This window comes from Acinonyx jubatus, chromosome D4 (genome assembly GCF_027475565.1).
Source record: "Acinonyx jubatus isolate Ajub_Pintada_27869175 chromosome D4, VMU_Ajub_asm_v1.0, whole genome shotgun sequence".
Lineage (NCBI taxonomy): Eukaryota > Metazoa > Chordata > Mammalia > Carnivora > Felidae > Acinonyx > Acinonyx jubatus.
In genome coordinates this window covers 50,738,743-50,755,878 of record NC_069391.1, presented here as the reverse complement: position 1 = coordinate 50,755,878, position 17,136 = coordinate 50,738,743, and the positions used below count along the sequence as shown (strand labels likewise).

Below are 17,136 nucleotides of genomic sequence, written 5' to 3'. Positions count from 1 at the left end.
CCTCTTGGAAAAGAGTCTTCTTAGGATGTAGCCAGAGAAGATGTGGCCAATTTAGGAAACTTCATGGGTGAAAAGTTTGGGCATCACCTTCTTGGAATTTCTGGCTCCAAATGAAGTATGGGATGTACTCTTATAAAGGAAAAGGGGTGACAAGGGATAGAGGTAGAAAATTTGAACTGAGAGAGAAGATATCAAACAGTTATATAGATAAATAGAGGGAATACAAGCCCGTTAGAGAAGTAAACATAGTAGTAATTCTGGGCTGTACTGAGAGCTCATGAAGGGCTTGTTAATATGGAGTTAAGTTAAACCAATATAATCACTATATTTACAAGCATGACTCATGATAGAGAATAAGGATAATTTTAAAAATATTTTTTTATTTTTCTCTCCCATTGTCCCTTTTATAGTTGTGCAGTGCGGTAAGTTTTCTTTCTGCCTCAAAAAACAGACAAAAACAACAACAACAACAGCAAAAAACAGACACACACACACACACACACACACACACACACACACACACACACAAAACACCTCTGTACAATCCATATGCCTTCTATGGAATAGAAGATCCTACAGGTATAGTAACTTGAAAAACAGTCTAGATTCAGAAATTAGAAGGTTGAGTTCTACCTATTTGTCAGTATTTCAGCCTTCAATCTTCATCCAAAGGTGAGATTTCTTTTCTTTCCACACCTCCTTGTTCCCCCTCACAGCCAGGGCCTTGCTAACTTCCTTTTAGGTTTATCCTGGGTTGGTGTTCAGGCAGAGAGAAGAGGAAAGGAAGTGCAGTGCAGAGGGTTCTGCTCTGCTTGACAGAAGTACTTGTAAATGGATAGATATTTTGGGGCCTGGCATATATTTGAATCTGTATCATCTTCTGAGTACTTTTATGAGTTTTCCTAGATTCCCCTTCTAAGCTCCTCCAAGTGCAGCTCCTGTGATGTAGGCATAACTCGATTCGTGTGACTACCTCTCTTCTTAGCTCCTAGTTTTCCAGAAGTCCAGACCACAGGTATTCTCCAAGGGAATCCCATTGCCCTTCCAGTTTGTCCTTACACCTACAAACCACCATGGGCGATCACTAGCCTCAAGGAACAGCAATGCTTCCTTTGCTCTAATAAGTTACAGTGCTGTGGGCTCCATTTAGTCACCTCTCCTTAGCTCCCACATCAAAGTAGTTTATCAGCGCATCTCTCTTGTCCTCAGGGTTTCTGGGACAGGGGTCAGAACTGTTGTCCCCTAATCCCTCATCCACAGGTGTGGTGTATTGAGCTCTGAGTGGTTCTTTAGAAGCAACCCTGTCTAGTGTTGACTTTACAGGGTGGGTATCCCTAGACACCCCTTCCTTTGGTGGTGGACACTTGGTTTGGAATTCTAGCTGTTCCCACCAAACAAAGCCTCTTTTGTTCAAAATGAGTGTTTTACTACCATCTTCAGAGATGAGAGGTTTGTAAATGTCATGGAATCACTTTCACTCTTTTCACTGAAAATTTGCATTCTAGTTAGTACTTCACATCGGAATTTTATGTATCATTTTCTGATACCTCAAGTCAAAGTTCCATTTTGATATCCTTTATTTTTTTTATTTTTTAATTTTTTTATTTTTTTTTCAATATATGAAATTTATTGTCAAATTGGTTTCCATACAACACCCAGTGCTCATCCCAAAAGGTGCCCTCCTCAATACCCATCACCCACCCTCCCCTCCCTCCCACCCCCCATCAACCTTCAGTTTGTTCTCAGTTTTTAACAGTCTCTTATGCTTTGGCGCCCTCCCGCTCTAACCTCCATTTTGATATCCTTTAAACACATTTGTATATTTAAGTGAGACTTGGTATATATCTGAGGAGCACCATTATGGAGAACATCTAGATTTAGTTTTTTCAGGCAAGTAGTGTGGAAGCACAGAAGTTGGATGTGTTCCCAAAGACATGGTTTTATTGAAGGACCTTAGAATCACAGCAGAACTATAAGAATAACTGAAGACAGAAAAAGATTGATGGTTAGTGAGGAAGTCAACGGATTGAAGATCATAATGAGGTTGAAGGATATTGCAGTGGAGGTAACTGGCCAGATGAGCTGGATGGGGTGGAGTGATCGTTAGAATAGATTGTTTACTGATCATGGGAGGGGTCAAAGGATGACCAAAGGAGAGCATTACAGAGATGGAATGGAGGAAAAATTAATTGTTGGTCAAATAATGAGAAGTAGAGTGATAGATGTTTCATCTTTGGGTTAGTCTAGTCTGTGATTGCTGCCTGGGTTGGGAGTAGGTGGGAGGACAGAACCAGAAGTAAAAGTCCTACGTGAACAAGGAGTACTGACCAAAGTTGGTAGAAATGCCAAGGAGGGGGCGCCTGGGTGTCTCAGTCGGTTGAGTGTCCAACTCTCGATTTCCGCTCAGGTCATGATCTCACAGCTCATGTGATTGTGCACCATATCTGGCTCTGTGCTGACTGCATGGAATCTGCTTGGGATTCTCTCTCTCCCCCTCGCTCTGCCACTCTCCCGCTTGTGTGCTTGCTCACTCTCTTTCTCTCAAAAGAAATAAACTTAAAAAAAGAAAAAGGAAATGCCAAAGAGATAGGGGTGGAGAGTAGAGAATTTAGGTGATGTGAGTCTTAAAGGAGCAGTGGTTTTGTAAGACTAAAGGGGAGGCATGGTGCAAAAGCGAAAAGGGAAAGCTGGAAAGACACATACAAGATGCCTCTACATCAAAATTTTAAGATGCCATATACATTACAAATTGTGTCATATCCCTTTTTCTGAGAATACGTACATAAAATGAGAGAGAAACATACACTGTATTAGAAAGGGCACGGACAGCAGCCAGGAAACTAGATTACTATAAGTTATGCTCTTTCTACAAATAACTGACTATTGGATGTGGGGCAAGTCACTTAACCCGGAATGCCAAAACCCTGCATTGAAATAGCAGCTTACAAAACACTTTACTAATCAAGTTGTCATTTTTTTAGGGATAACCACCCTATGTGGTACACTTTATCTTATCCTTTTTAGGATGATTAGGAAATTATATCAATTAGGAAGCTGAGGCCCAGAAGCTTTAAGTGATTTGCCCAAATAGCAGGGTTGGACTTGAGTGTAGATAATCTAGTCCAGGTCATGGACCAGATCTGCTCTATAGTCATCCATTTCTACTCTATTGTCATCCTGTCTGCTTTCACTCTAGACCCAGCAATGCCCATCTAGACCAATACAATTTGTATTTTGAGTTAAGAAAAACCAAACTACTCTCTTATTGTAACTAGCCTTGAAAACACTTATTTGAAATTGAAAACTGTTACTATTTTATGTATTTGTGACTCAGTCTTTTTATATTGATGATTTATCTGGCAGCATCATACATACATTTAAAGTAAAGAATATTTCTAGTTGTGTTTCCCACATGAAGATTACTTGGTGTCTTGAACACATCATTCTCCTGCAAATAGGAAAACTTTATCCAGCTTGCTAATATTTCTGCAACTTGCAGCTCTGTCTATGGAGGACTTTGGGAAGTCTAGCCCACCAGATTCAGTAGGCAGAGAATGAATGTGGTTCCAGAATAGAAAACTGCTCTTTTAATTCTGAAGACCACTGAGATCCCAGTCAATCTAGTGCTTACAGCTGTGTGCCTCCCAATGTATTTATTATTTTTTCACATTTAGTCATGCTTTACTGTGAAAAGAGTATCTTTTTTTTTCCCCAAGCTTGTAACACAGATAATTCTTTTCCATTGTTTTTTCTGCCTTGTATTACTCTCACTTTATAAAACATTCCCAGTCTTTCAGAATAGTTAACCATCCCACAACTGACCTTGTACACGAGAGTACACAGTAGTCCTATTAAACATTTAACAAGACTTGATGAAAATTGCATTCATATGGATCATGGCAAAACTCTTTAATATCAGTCTATCTAAATGATACATTTTTGCGTATTTTCATATCCAGTGATTTTTTTTTTTCATTTGGCCAAGCTCATCTTGAAGAAATTAAGATCAGGCATAGAATTTTAAGACTGAGAAAGTGATTTTCTCTCTTTTTTTAAAATACAGACTGAAGAACAAAAGCAGAATCTCCAATTTTTATTTGCATTTTTCTCTTTTTTAAAAAGTTTATTTATTTTGAGAGACAGAGAGAACTGCACACGTGTATGAGAGTATGAGCGGGGGAGGGGTAGAGAGAGAATCCCAAGTGGGCTTCTCACTGGGAGCCTGATGTAGGGCTCGAACTCATGAACCATGAGATCATGACCTGAGCTGAAACCAAGAGTCAGACACTTAACTGACTGAGCCACCCAGGTACCCCTATTTGCATTTTTAATGTAATTTTAATAGTTGAGTTTTTTAAAGATTATGATATAAGAATATGTAAATAGGGGTGCCCGAGTGGCTCAGTCGGTTAAGTGGCCGACTTCAGCTCAGGTCATGATCTCATGGTTTGTGGGTTCAAGCTCCACGTTGGGCTCTGTGCTGACAGCTCAGAGCCTGGAGCCTGCTTCCAGTTCTGTGTCTCCCTCTCTCTCTGCCCCTCCCCCACTCGCAATATCTCTCTCTCTCTCTTTCTCTCTCTCTCTCTCAAAAATAAACAAACATTAAAAAAATTAAAAAAAGAATATGTAAATAGTATCTGCATTATTTTAGCCAATAGCCTTAATACCTTGAATAAAAAGCTATAGCTGTGAAGAAACAAGAGTATGCTCATCATAGATAAACTATAGATAAACTCTTTACGTGTACTTAGGACATAAGTAGAAGGTTAAGATTATTGAAGACTATTATATAATAAAGGTTATAAATTGGTAGTTTAATATGCATTAAAGTGCTTTTACTTATGCATCATTCTTTTGGAATACATCTGTTGGAGTGATTTTTTTAAATAAACATGAGTAAGCACATTTGCAACTATAGTTATTTTTAATGTTGAAAATTGAATTCACACTCTTTAGGGCAGCAGACTTCTTTAAGGTCATAGCAGTATCTTAATTTTATCAAATAACATAAAGCAGTGCTCATCTTCAGTTTTGAATGAGTAGAAAATGTAAGCTAAGGTGGGGATTTGCAATTTTATTACTTTTTTACCAAGACCAATCCCCTATTTTTAATTTTTTTTTATTGTTTTATTTATTTTTTGAAGGAGAGAGAGAGCATGAGCGGGGGAGGAGCAGAGAGAGAGGAGCGAGACACAGAATTTGAAGCAGGCTCCAGGCTCTAAGCTGTCAGCACAGAACCCTATGTGGGGCTCCAACTCACGAACTGTGAGGTCATGACCTGAGCCGAAATCGGACGCTGAACCAACTGAGCCACCCAGGCGTCCCTCCCTTATTTTTGGCCTCCAAAGAGGCTAAAATTTTGTAGCCTCTAAAGAACACCTGAGGCACATACCACCCTTCACATGCCCACTGGTAAAGCCTCCCCAAACTAGATGACCCCCCCCCCCCCCAGAGCTATGAATCCCTGCCTCTGGCTTGTCTCTAGATGATCTCCTGGTATGGTCTCAGACAGATGCTGGGCTCGTTCCTCCCATGTCCCTCAGCTTAGCTGCTGTGAAGGAAATGGCAGGAGGAGGAGCTGAGAAGAGGAAGAGGTAAAGAAGGAAGAACTAAAAGAGGTTAAGGGACTAAGAAAGAGTGGCCTCCATTATCTAAAAATCTTTAAATGATGAACTACATAAGAAAATTGATAAGGAGGGTAGAAAAGCCCATAATTAAAAGTGAAAACCACTGAGGTGCCTGGCTGGCTCAGTTGGTGAAGTGTGTGATTCTTGATCTTGGGGTCGTGGGTTCAAGTCCCATTTAGGTGTAGGAATTACTTAAAAATAAAACCTTTAAAAAAACGTAAAAGTTAAAACCAATGTGACCAACTGCAAGTGAAAATGATATGCCACAACTTATGTTCTAGGAACTTAGACTCTGATACAATCAACTGCTAAGCAAAATATTGTTGGTTGAGGGTTAAATAAATGGAAAAAATAAAAGCATGTCTATTGCAATAGCATTATAGACCCACATATGGAACATAAGATTTGAGACCAGTAAAAAGGATTTGGGGCCAAACATTAATTTTTTATCTTTAAGTTTGACTACTATTTAAGTCAATTAGTGAGGTCTTTGGGGTCAATGGAGCAGAGATAGTCTGAGAAACCTAGGAGAATTGGAAAATCAGTGATTAAGTGTAGGTTAAGACACTTTGAAAGCAGGTTTTTCTTGTATAACTTCCAGGCTGAAGGCTAGAACTCTGTAGCACCGAAATATCTCAAGATATTTATCTAACATTGGCTAAAGTCATTGAAGAAGAAAGTGATTGTGTTAGGAAATCTTTCAATGCCAATGAGGCTAGGCTTTTCTGGATAAAAATGCCCATAAGCTTGACTATGGCATACATCACCCAAGAAAAATCTATGTCTGGTTTTAATGTTGGTATTTAGCCTTTGGCTAGGTTCAAATGCTGTAGGTAATTTCAGGCTTAAACCCGCACTTGTGTAAAGCTCTGAAAAATCTCAGAGCACTTAAGAGTTATATGAAAGACAGACCTGCAGTCATCTGGAATTCTAATTCCAAACCTGGTGCAACCAGGGTTCTTTATGAGGAACAATTTGCTCTTTTGTGCCTGCTATTCGGGATTGTGTGAATAACCTTGTCCATAAGGCATTAATTTTAAACAATGGTTCTGGATATTCGGTATAACTTGTAAATATAATTCCTGACATTAATGTTAGCTTGTTTCCCCCATTTCCAACATGATATTCTTGCTCTTGCCCTGAAAATTTGGTTATTTATTACTCTTTTTTTGTTTTTGTTTTTTTTAGAATTACTACCTTAGAAAACCCTTTGCCCCAACTCTCATTTTGATAGACCTAGACCATCGTCCTGTTTTCTCTGTACTCAGAATTCTAGATGAGTCAGTAAAGATGAAATAAAGTGTTCTGAAAATAAAGGGAGGCCAATTAAAACATTCAAAATGGAAAATAATCTTTGCTTTGATTCTTAAGAATACTTCTCTCCTCCCATTTCCCCATTTAAACAGACTTTCCTACTTCCCAAGCCACTTCACAGAGTGAGGTAAAATTCCTTGCCTTAGTGAAACTCAAGACTCTTATCTTGAGACACTGCTTCTCATACCAATTAGGTAAGTGTGGTCTGCTCTTTGCAGTTGGATTAGGATGTGGTGATGGAATTCTCCCAGCTTCTAATTAGTGTGCAATTCATAGTCATATCTGAAGCTGTGAAGTAAACCAATCAATTACAATGCCTAGCTCAAGCTGACTTCCCCTGCTTCCCCCCTCCCTCCTTCCCTCCCTCCCTCCCAAGTGCCAAACACTATTCTAGGTGTTGAAGACCAAAAGTGAACAAAACAGACAAAAATCCTTACCATCATGTAATGTACACTATGGTGAGGCACAGATCTACACAATTAAAATATATGTCTTGTCAGATGATGGTCCATATTGGGGATAAAAATAAAGCAGGCAGGGGAGATGAGTGAAGGTAGACAAGGACTGCAATCTTAAATAGTATCATTAGGTAAGACTCTGGTAACAATCTGACATTTGAGCAAACCATGTGGTGTGGGTGTCTGGAGGAAGAGTGTTCAAAGCTGGGGAAACAGTAAGTGCTGGTGTGTTTTAGAAAGAGCCGGAGGTGGTGAGACAAGTGGAAGGAGGGAAAAAACAATAGCAGACATGTTGAGAGAGGGCCAGATTATATAGAACCTTGAAGACTGTTTTTACTCTAAAGAAGATGTGAGCCCTCTGGAAACAATAGAGGAACTAATGCCCAGACTGTCTGGATTTGAATCCCACCTTTGCCACTTACCAGCCGTGTGACCTTGAGCACAATACTTAACCTTTCTGGCCTCAGTTGCCTCCTCTGTAAATAGGGATGATAATTGTAACTTTATAGGGTTGTGATGATAAAATGACTTACTGTAACTTAAGCGCTTTGTACAGTGCCTGGTGGCTAATAAACCTTATATATGTGTTAACTGACTGGTTGGCCACTGGAAGGCTCACTCTGCTGCTTAGAGAAATTACTATAGCAGGCTCAGGGCTGGGAGCAGGGATGGCATTGAGGGGATTATCTGTGTAATGCAGGCTAGACATAATAGTGGCTTGGAGCAGAGCAGAGCATTGGAGGTGGTGAGAAATGGTCTGATTATAGATCTATTTGGAGCGTAGAATCAATGAGATCAACTGTTGAACCAGATATGAAGTGTGAGAAGAAGAGGAGAGTCAAGGAGGACTCCAGGAATTTTGCTCTCAGCAAATTGTCATTTACCAAAATGGAGGAAGACTATGTGTGAAGCAAATTTTTTTTGAAAATTAGGAATTCCGATTTTAGGCATGTAAGGTTTGATGTGTCCCTTGGTCATCTAAGTGGCATTGACTAGGCAGATGTTTTCTTTGTTATAGAGCAAAGCAGGCATCAGAGGGAGTCCAAACTAAAGGGAAAGTAGACCTCCCCAGAGAAAGGGATCACCAAATACAGGAGAGAAGCCCGCAAGCAGTTAGCCGTTGCAATTACAGTTGGAAGGAATAGAACCTAATGTTAAATAAAACTGAATGACCAGCGACTGGAAATCTATTGCCTGTGCTTCACACAAAGGAATTTATAATGAATAAAAAAGTGAAATAGCGCAAATCGATTTCTTTAAGAGCCATCGCAAAATCCTAAATCTTCTTAAAGATTAGATGAGGTTAGATGAGCATCTCCCCAATCCTGCCTCTCTGAATCCCATGACTATCTTAACTACATTCTTCTACGTTCTGATTTATTGTCATAAAAATAAAGCGGTTATTATTAAGCAGTAAGATAAGAACTTGTACTGTATACTTTGATATACAGCATATTAAATACAATTTTAAGGGATTGGTAACTGCACTGCTTTGTTTAATTGATTTAGATGTACTTTAGAAAACTTATAAATAATGATATCTGACAAGGAAGGTTATAGTTGATTAAATTGCTGCTTATAACAGTTTCGGTATAAAGTTGGGCATTGGTCTTTGATTAAGGCCATTGTTATATTTTAATTTTGCATATGTTAAATTCGTCTTTTTTATTTCAAGCACTTTGAAAACAGTGTCTACTTCTTATATTTTATGTTTTCCATAGTCAAGGCTTCTGATTTTGATGACTTATGATTGCTGATTGCTTGCAATTTTAAGAAGACTCAAACATTGGTCTATTATTTAAACTCCACAATCAACTCTTCTTATAAAGGCATCTCCTAATCAAAAATCTCATGGGATTGAGTTAATTTTGTTATTAGACATTTAATTCTTGGGTTTGCTTGACTTGTTGTATAAACTTGGTTTTTTGCTTTTGTCTTTCTCATCACATTCTAAAGTTAATTTCAGTTGAAACCCTCTTTTTACTCCCTTCCTGAACACTTAAAAAAAGAAGGGGTGGGAGCTTTCAGCTGGAACGTTTTCATGCTTAATTTTATCTCAAAGCACTTATCTTCTTGAAAGTTTTGCAAAACACATTTAGCAATAGGTATATTTTACAGAAGGAATAAAGTTTCCATTTAAAAAAATTTTTTTAATGTTTATTTCTGACGCAGAGAGCATGAGTGGGGGAGGGGCAGAGAGAAAGGGAGACACAGAATCAGAAGCAGGCTCCAGGCTCGGAGCTGTCAGCACAGAGCCTGACGCGGGGCTCAAACTCACAAACCTTGAAATTATGACCTGAGCCGAAGTTGGTCGCTCAACTGACTGAGCCACCCAGGCACCCATAAGATTTCCATTTTTAAGCAATTAAGTTTTGTGCATAGACAATAGTTGAATTGATGAAAGTGGAAAAATATGAAAGTGGTGAGTTCTACAAATCAGCTCATACACTCATAAATTAATTTTTACATATCTCTCCATAAAACAAACTTTCTTATTGACAGATCTAGAGCCTTGTTGCCCTGGAGTTTGGACTTTCATTTCATGATAAAAAAAATTTAGTGTTTGAGTTTAGGATATAGAAGGTTATATAGAAAACAATTTAACAGAGATCATTTAGGGACAGATGAAATAATGGATGTTTATGTAATTTTCTTGACAATATATTTAGATTTTTCTGTAAATAGCAGAGGGAATAATACAAATTTCACTTTTGAGTAAAAGGAACAAAGCAATTTGTATAAGTACCATATCTCATTTCCTAATATTCTTGGTCTTTTGCAATGAGAAGTTGTAGAAAATGTATGTAGTGTCAGCTACTGTCCTTTCAAGATGGAATGGAAGGTGATTGGCCACCTTAGAAGGTTTCAGTGAAATAATAGCCCATCTATTCCTGATTTCCGGGCCCTGTTATTTACATGAAACAATTAGCCTATAGAAATTAAGGTTGATGGAAATTTTTATAGTGTTTTAAACACTAGTCAGTACTTTGATATTCAATTTGAATACTTGGTTATTAAAAATTACTTGTTCACATCCATTAGGATTGGTATTATAAAGAAAAAAATAAATGTTGGCAGGGATGTGGAAAAACTGGAACCCTATGAATTGTTGGTGTGAACGTAAAATGGTGCTGCTGCTTTGGAAAATGGTGTGGTGAGCCATCAAAAAATTAAACACAGAATTACCATATGATCTAACAATTCTGCTTCTGGGTATATACGCCAAAAAATTGAAAGCAGGGACTCAGATATTTGTGCACCCATGTTCACAGTGGCATCAATTACAGTAGCCAAAAGGTGGAGTCAACCCTGTATCTATTGATGGATGAAAGGATAAAGAAAATACAGTATATACATACAATGGGATATTATTCATCCTGAAAAAAGAAAGGAAATTCTGGCTCATTTAGCAATGTGGATGAAACCTGAAGACATTATGCTAGGTGAAATAAGCCAGATAAAAGGACAAATATTGTATGATCCCACTTAAATGAGGTTCCTAGAGTGGTCAAATTGATAGAGAGTAGAATGGTGGAATGGTGGTTGTCAGGGGCTGTGGAGAAAAGGACTTGGGGAGTTAGTATTCAATAGGCAGAGTTTAGTTGGAGAAGACGAAAAGAATTCTGAAGATGGAGAGTGGTGATGGCTGCCCAACAATGTGAATGTACTTAATGCCACAGAACTGTGCACTTGCAAATGATTAAAATGGTAAATTTTATGTATATTTAACCACAATAAAAAACAGTTACTCGTAAAATAAAACCTACTCCCCTTGACATTCAAAACCCTTCCAACTTTATCTTCTTTCCTTCATGTCCCTGGGATGTGAAGATGTTTTCCTGCTGTTTTTCATAACCACCTCACCCTTCTCCTGCTCGTTTACACCTGGAATGCCCCTCATGTCACTTCCTCCTCCTACCTGCCCTTCCAGGTTCTCCTCAATGACATCTTCTCCATTAAGCTTTTCTCTCCAACTGGAGAGAATCTCTTCAGTAGGTAGCACTCTGTGTGTGTGAATACCTAACATCAAAACAGTCAGTTGGGTGAATATAATTGATCATCAACTATTCTCCCCACTATACTGTTTTTAAAAATATTTATTTCGTAGCAGGCATAAGTCTTCACTTCAAAACTGGTTGCTTCTATAACATTTAAATTGGTGCCTTATGTATCTTAATATTGTTAGCTTTACCTATATTTTGCAAAGGGTCATACTTAAGTGTCACAATAAATATATCATTCATATTTTTGTTTTTTACAAAAGGAGCATCAAGGAGGTGAGTCTTTGAATTAATAAACCTACATGGAGCCTTGAATCCTGCCCCAGCCTCTGGCTGTGACTCCTTAAGATCTTTGAATGCACTATTTAACTTCCCTCATCCTGAGATTTTCTCTCTATGAAATCAGAATCTTCCTTATACTATGAGTATAAGCTATAGCATCATCAGACAGTGTTTAGGGTACTATTTAAGACATTAGAAAGTGACAGATATTTTCGTTGTGATCCTGGCATCATTTATAGCTGTTTAACTTTGTATAAGTCACTTAATTTTCTTAATTCTCAGTTTTCACACTTTCAAATGAGGATAACAGCCACAATAAGCTTATAGACCTGTGTGGCAAATAGTAATTTGTAAACACAACCTGATATTAAAAAGTAAAAGAAAGAAAGTTATAATCATTAAAGCATGGCTCCATCCACCTAGTACAGATAGTACTTGTGCCTTAAATAATAAAGGGATAAAACAGAGGCAGCAGAGTACTGTGAGTGGTGTGAATAGTGAGTGTTGGAAAGGTTAAAAAAATCATAAAGGTCAAATAAAATTATCTCATGAAATCCTCTCCTGATTGAGTTCTTTGGGAGTGGCCTATGTCAGTTTCTAATCCCAATTTGATAACTCACCTGATAGGTTTTTAAAAAAAAATTTTTAATGTTTATTTATTTTTGAGAGAGACAGAGACAGAGTGTGAACAGGGGAGGGGCAGAAAGAGGGAGACACAGAATCCAAAACAGGCTCCAGGCTCTGAGCTGTCAGCACCGAGCCCGACGCAGGGTTCAAACTCACAAGCCATGAGATCATGACCTGAGCCAAAGTTGGACGCTTAACCGACTGAGCCACCCAGGCGCCCCAACTCACCTGATATTTTTGTTCATCAGTAGATGTTTCTAGGATACCTCTTCCTCAATCAGATTGCCTAGGAAAATAATCAATTGAAAATGTTTACTGGGCATTATCTGTGCTTGGAGCTTGGCTGCAGGGACTACGAAATGAGTAAGATATTGTCTTTACCCCATGAATCTTCTAAGACATTTGGGAGAGAACAACATATAAAGAGACATGCCATAATATATGTGAAAGCAGAGAGGAGAGTGATTATCTCCCTGGGGAGGGCAGGGAAGGCTTCACAGAAGAAGCATCATTTGTATTAGGTCATAAAGGATGAGTGGACTTTGCCTGACAGATGACAGTGACAAGTCTTCCCAAGCAGAGAAAATGGCTTAAACAATAGAGTTGAGAAAGGGAAATGTGTGTGTGTGTGTGTGTGTAGGAGCATGTGCACGCACATGGGTACATATGTATATTTGTTCCAAAGTGAACAATGAATAATTTGAGGATTATCTGCTGTCTTTGGTCTATATCACTACTTCTTTGTTCTTACTGTGGATAATTGAGAAACAACTCTAATGACATAGGAGCATTTAGAATAAGTTTTTATGCTTGGCATTCGTATTTTAGATTTTCCCAGTCTTTCCCCGATGCTCATGGTCCAAGGGGCTCCTTGTAAGGAATTTTTTATTTGCTCTAGAATCCCCCAGTTCCACCTCCCACAAAGATAGTCTGGTCAGGATACTTTAGGGCCACCAACAGAATAGCAAGTTGCCAAAATAAATGTTTTCCATCAAGATTTCACACTTGAACTTAATGAAATAGACATTTTCCAAACTGTTTCTTTAGAGCTAAGTTTTTCTTTAAGATTTGTAATGAAAATATTTCATGACCTGTTGACATATTCATATGGTGATTTTCAAAAAGCAGATTTCGTTTACAAAATGGACTTGGCAACAAGTAGGAATATCTGGGAAGTTGAACAAGGCTGTTGACAGGGAAAATTAGGGCTGAATCATAACTGACATTGTTTTGCAGCTGTGCCATTTTTTAAGACTGACCAATGGGACAGGGCCTTATAGTAATAATGCTGAGGTTGGCAGCTAATGACCATTCATAATGCAACTGCATGGGTAGAAGCCCACAAGTACAGAAAAACTCATTCATGTAACTGATTTTTCTTGGTAAATGCCAGGGGAGAAATTATTCCATTGAGAAGAAAGATAGTAAAGATGAAATTATGTAGCATTTTTTCAAATGAGCAGAATTAAAAATAAGAAAGATTTTTATATATTCTGTTCTATATTTTCTTTATCGTATCTGTGATACTCACTTAGCTCTTTCACTGGTTGAACTAATTGACTGACAGATATCTAACTTAAATTTATAGTAGCAATGCAGTTTTAACTGGAATATATTTTGTGTTCAAACCAGTAGTTGAAGATTAACAAGGCATGTTCAAATTCAAATGATACAAGGCAGCATCTGAAATAATTCTAAAAATTAATCACTTTTAACTGTTCTTTTAGAGTTTTGGAATTTTTATTAGATCTATTCTCATGTTTCTAAGTTTCTCCTAATATCAGTAGGCTAAAGGATGTAAGAATGATATAAATTTTGTCACTTAAGGTTCCCTACTGACAAATCCATAGCTAAAAATCTAACCAAATTCTTTAGATGCTATAAAGTTTGCAGTCATTCCTGGAAATAGTATCACAAGACCTTGTGAAGAGTGTGGATTTGAACTTTGGTCTTGGGAGACAAAGAAATTACTTTTCAGTGAGGAAGAGATCACAGAGGACTTCTTGGGGAAGGTGGTATTTGAATCAAGTTTTATATAGGGAGCATGGGACTGGTGATGATGGGGTTCACTAGGGAGAGAAATATGGGAAGGTAATTGTGCAATGGGACAACTCCAAGAGGAAAGAGAAAGACATGTAATTTTTAGTTGTGTAGGGTATTTGGACAGGTAAGAAGGTCCTAGGTGGAATCCAGGTTTGGAAGTTGATATAGTATTTTATTTTGACATTTGGAAACATTAAGAGGGTAGTTTTCATTGGATAACACAGCCAGAGTAGATTTCAGAAGTTAGAAACCGAGGCCAGGAAACCTATGTAATAGTTAGCATTTTTGATTGCTTAGTAAATATCACTCACTGTAAAACAAAAGTTGGATGCATTTTTAAAATCCTTTAAAGAATTTATTTAAATTTTACAGATGAAGAAATTAAGGCCTATGGTCACTCAGTTGGTAGGTGACAGGCTGAGACCAGCCAGGTTTATGTGACTTCATCATTATTCTCTTGACCATGAAATATCCTACCGGTATGTGAGCTTCTTAGTTATGTGCTTGGTATTACAGTTCTCTGCTTGCTTACATCTTTCTTCCCCCATACACCCTTCACCTATGCATTTATTGCCCACCTGATTTTCTTCCAGTTTTATTGAGATATACTGACAAATAGCATAGTGTAAGTTTAAGAGGTACTATATGGTGATTTGATACAGCTATATATTGTAAAATGTTACCATGATAAGGTTAGTTAACATTCCCATCGTCTCACATAATTACTTTTGTGTGTGTGTGTGTGTGTGTGTGTGTGTGTGTGTGTGTGTTGAGAACATTTAAGACCCACTCTCTTAGCAAATTTCAAGTATATAGTACAGTATTGTTAACTGGAGTCACACTGCTGTATAGTATAGCCCCAGAATTTATTGATCTTATAACTGTAAATTTGTACTCTTTGACCAAAATCTCCCCATTTACTCCACCACCCAGCCTCTGACAACCACCATTCTACTGTGTTTTTATAGTTCATCTTTTTTAGGTTCCACATGAAGGAGAGACCATACAGTGTTTGTCTTTCTCTGACTTATTTTACTCAGCATAATGCCATCTAGGTCCATCCATGTTGTCACTAATGGCAGAACTTTTTTCTTTTTATGGCTGAATAATACTCCATTGTCTATACATATACCACATTTTCTTTATCCATTCATCCTTGATGGACATTTAGGTTGTTTCATGTCTTGGGTATTTTGAATGATGCTGTAGTGAACATGAGAATGTTTTCTTCAGGAAAGTGAATTAGTTTCCTTCAGGTATATACCCAGAAGTGGGATTGATAGATAATTTGGTAGTTCTATTTTTAATTGTTTGAGTAACTTCCATGTTGTTTTCCATACTAGTTGTACCAATTTACATTCCCACCAACTATGTACAAAGATTCCCTTTTTCTCCATATCCTTGCCAACACTTTTTTTCAGTTTCCACATCATTTATTTCTTCTCTAATCTTTATTATTTCTTTCCTTCTGCTGGCTTCAGGCTTTGTTTGTTATTCTTTTTCTAGCTCCTTTAGGTATAAGGTTAAGTTTTTTTTTTTTCTTTTTTTCTTTCTTTCTTTTTTTTTTTTTTTCTGTTTCTTAAGGTAAGCCTGTATTGCTGTATACTTCCCTCTTAGGACCACTTTTGCTGCATCCCAAAGTTTTGGACCATTGTATTTTTATTTTCACTTGTTTCCATGTATTTTTTAATTTCTTCTTTGATTTCCTGGTTGACTCATTCATTGTTTAATAGCATGTTGTTTAAACTCCATGAATTTGTGGTCTTTCCAATTATTTTTAAAGTTTATTTATTTATTTTGAGAGAGAGAGAGAGAGAGCAAGGGAGGGGCAGAGAGAGAGGGGGAGAGAGAGAATCCCAAGCAGGTTGTGTGCATTGTCAGTACAGAGCCCAATGCAGGGCTCTAACACAACTGTGAGATCATGACCTGAGCCAAAATCAAGAGTTGGATACTTAACTGACTGAGCTACCCAGGTGCCCCAGTCTTCACAATTTTTTTTCTTGTGGTTGACTTCTAGTTTCATAGTGTTTTGGTCAGTAAAGAAGTGTGGTATGATTTCGCTCTTTTTCATCGTTAAGACCTGATTTGTGACTTAACATGGGATCTATTCTGATCTTCTCGATCTCGTGCACTTGGAAAGAATGTGTATTCTGCTGTTGTAGGATAGAAATATTCTGAATACATCTGTTAAGTCCATCTGGTCCAGTGTGTCATTCAAAGCCATTGTTTCCTTGTTGATTTTCTATTTAGATGATTTGTCCATTGATATAGTGGGGTGTTAAAGTCCCCTACTATCATTGTATTATTATCAGTTAGTTCCTTTATGTTTGTTATTAATTGTTTTATGTATTTGGGTGCTCTCATGTTGGGTGCATAAATATTTACAAACCTCTTATCTCTTGGTGTTTTAGAAATAGCCACTCTAATGGCTGTGAGATGATATCCTATGGTGGTTTTGGTTTACATTTCCTGATGATTAGTAACATTGAGCACCTTTTCATATATCTGTTGGCCATTTGTATGTCTTCTTTCTAAAAATGTCTATTCAAATCCTTTGCCTATTTTTTAGTTTTTTATTTAAATTTATTTCCTATTGAATTGTATGAACTTCTTGTATATTTTGGATATTAACCCTTTATCAGATATGTGGTTTGCAAATATTTTCTTCCATAAACTGCTTTTTCATTTTATTTATTATTTCTTTTGTTATGCAGACGATTTTTAGTTTGATGTAGTTCCACCATTAATTTTTTATTTTTTGTTTGTGTTGCTTGTACTTTTGGT

The 17,136-nt window shown here is 37.5% G+C and overlaps 1 protein-coding gene and 1 long non-coding RNA gene across 9 annotated transcripts in view; one reads left to right on the top strand and one right to left on the bottom strand.

Annotated features, from left to right (window-relative positions):
* Positions 1-12,839, bottom strand: part of LOC113595888 (uncharacterized) — a 30,244-nt gene extending 17,405 nt beyond the window's left edge. The window contains exons 1-2 of the long non-coding RNA XR_008291172.1: positions 12,691-12,839; positions 12,538-12,595 (exon numbers count right to left, since the gene is read on the bottom strand). This is a non-coding gene — a long non-coding RNA (uncharacterized LOC113595888). The remainder of the gene's footprint in view (positions 1-12,537; positions 12,596-12,690) is intronic.
* ADAMTSL1 (ADAMTS like 1) overlaps positions 1-17,136 on the top strand; it is an 872,819-nt gene that overhangs the window by 150,529 nt on the left and 705,154 nt on the right. The gene's annotated exons all lie outside the window — the stretch shown is intronic.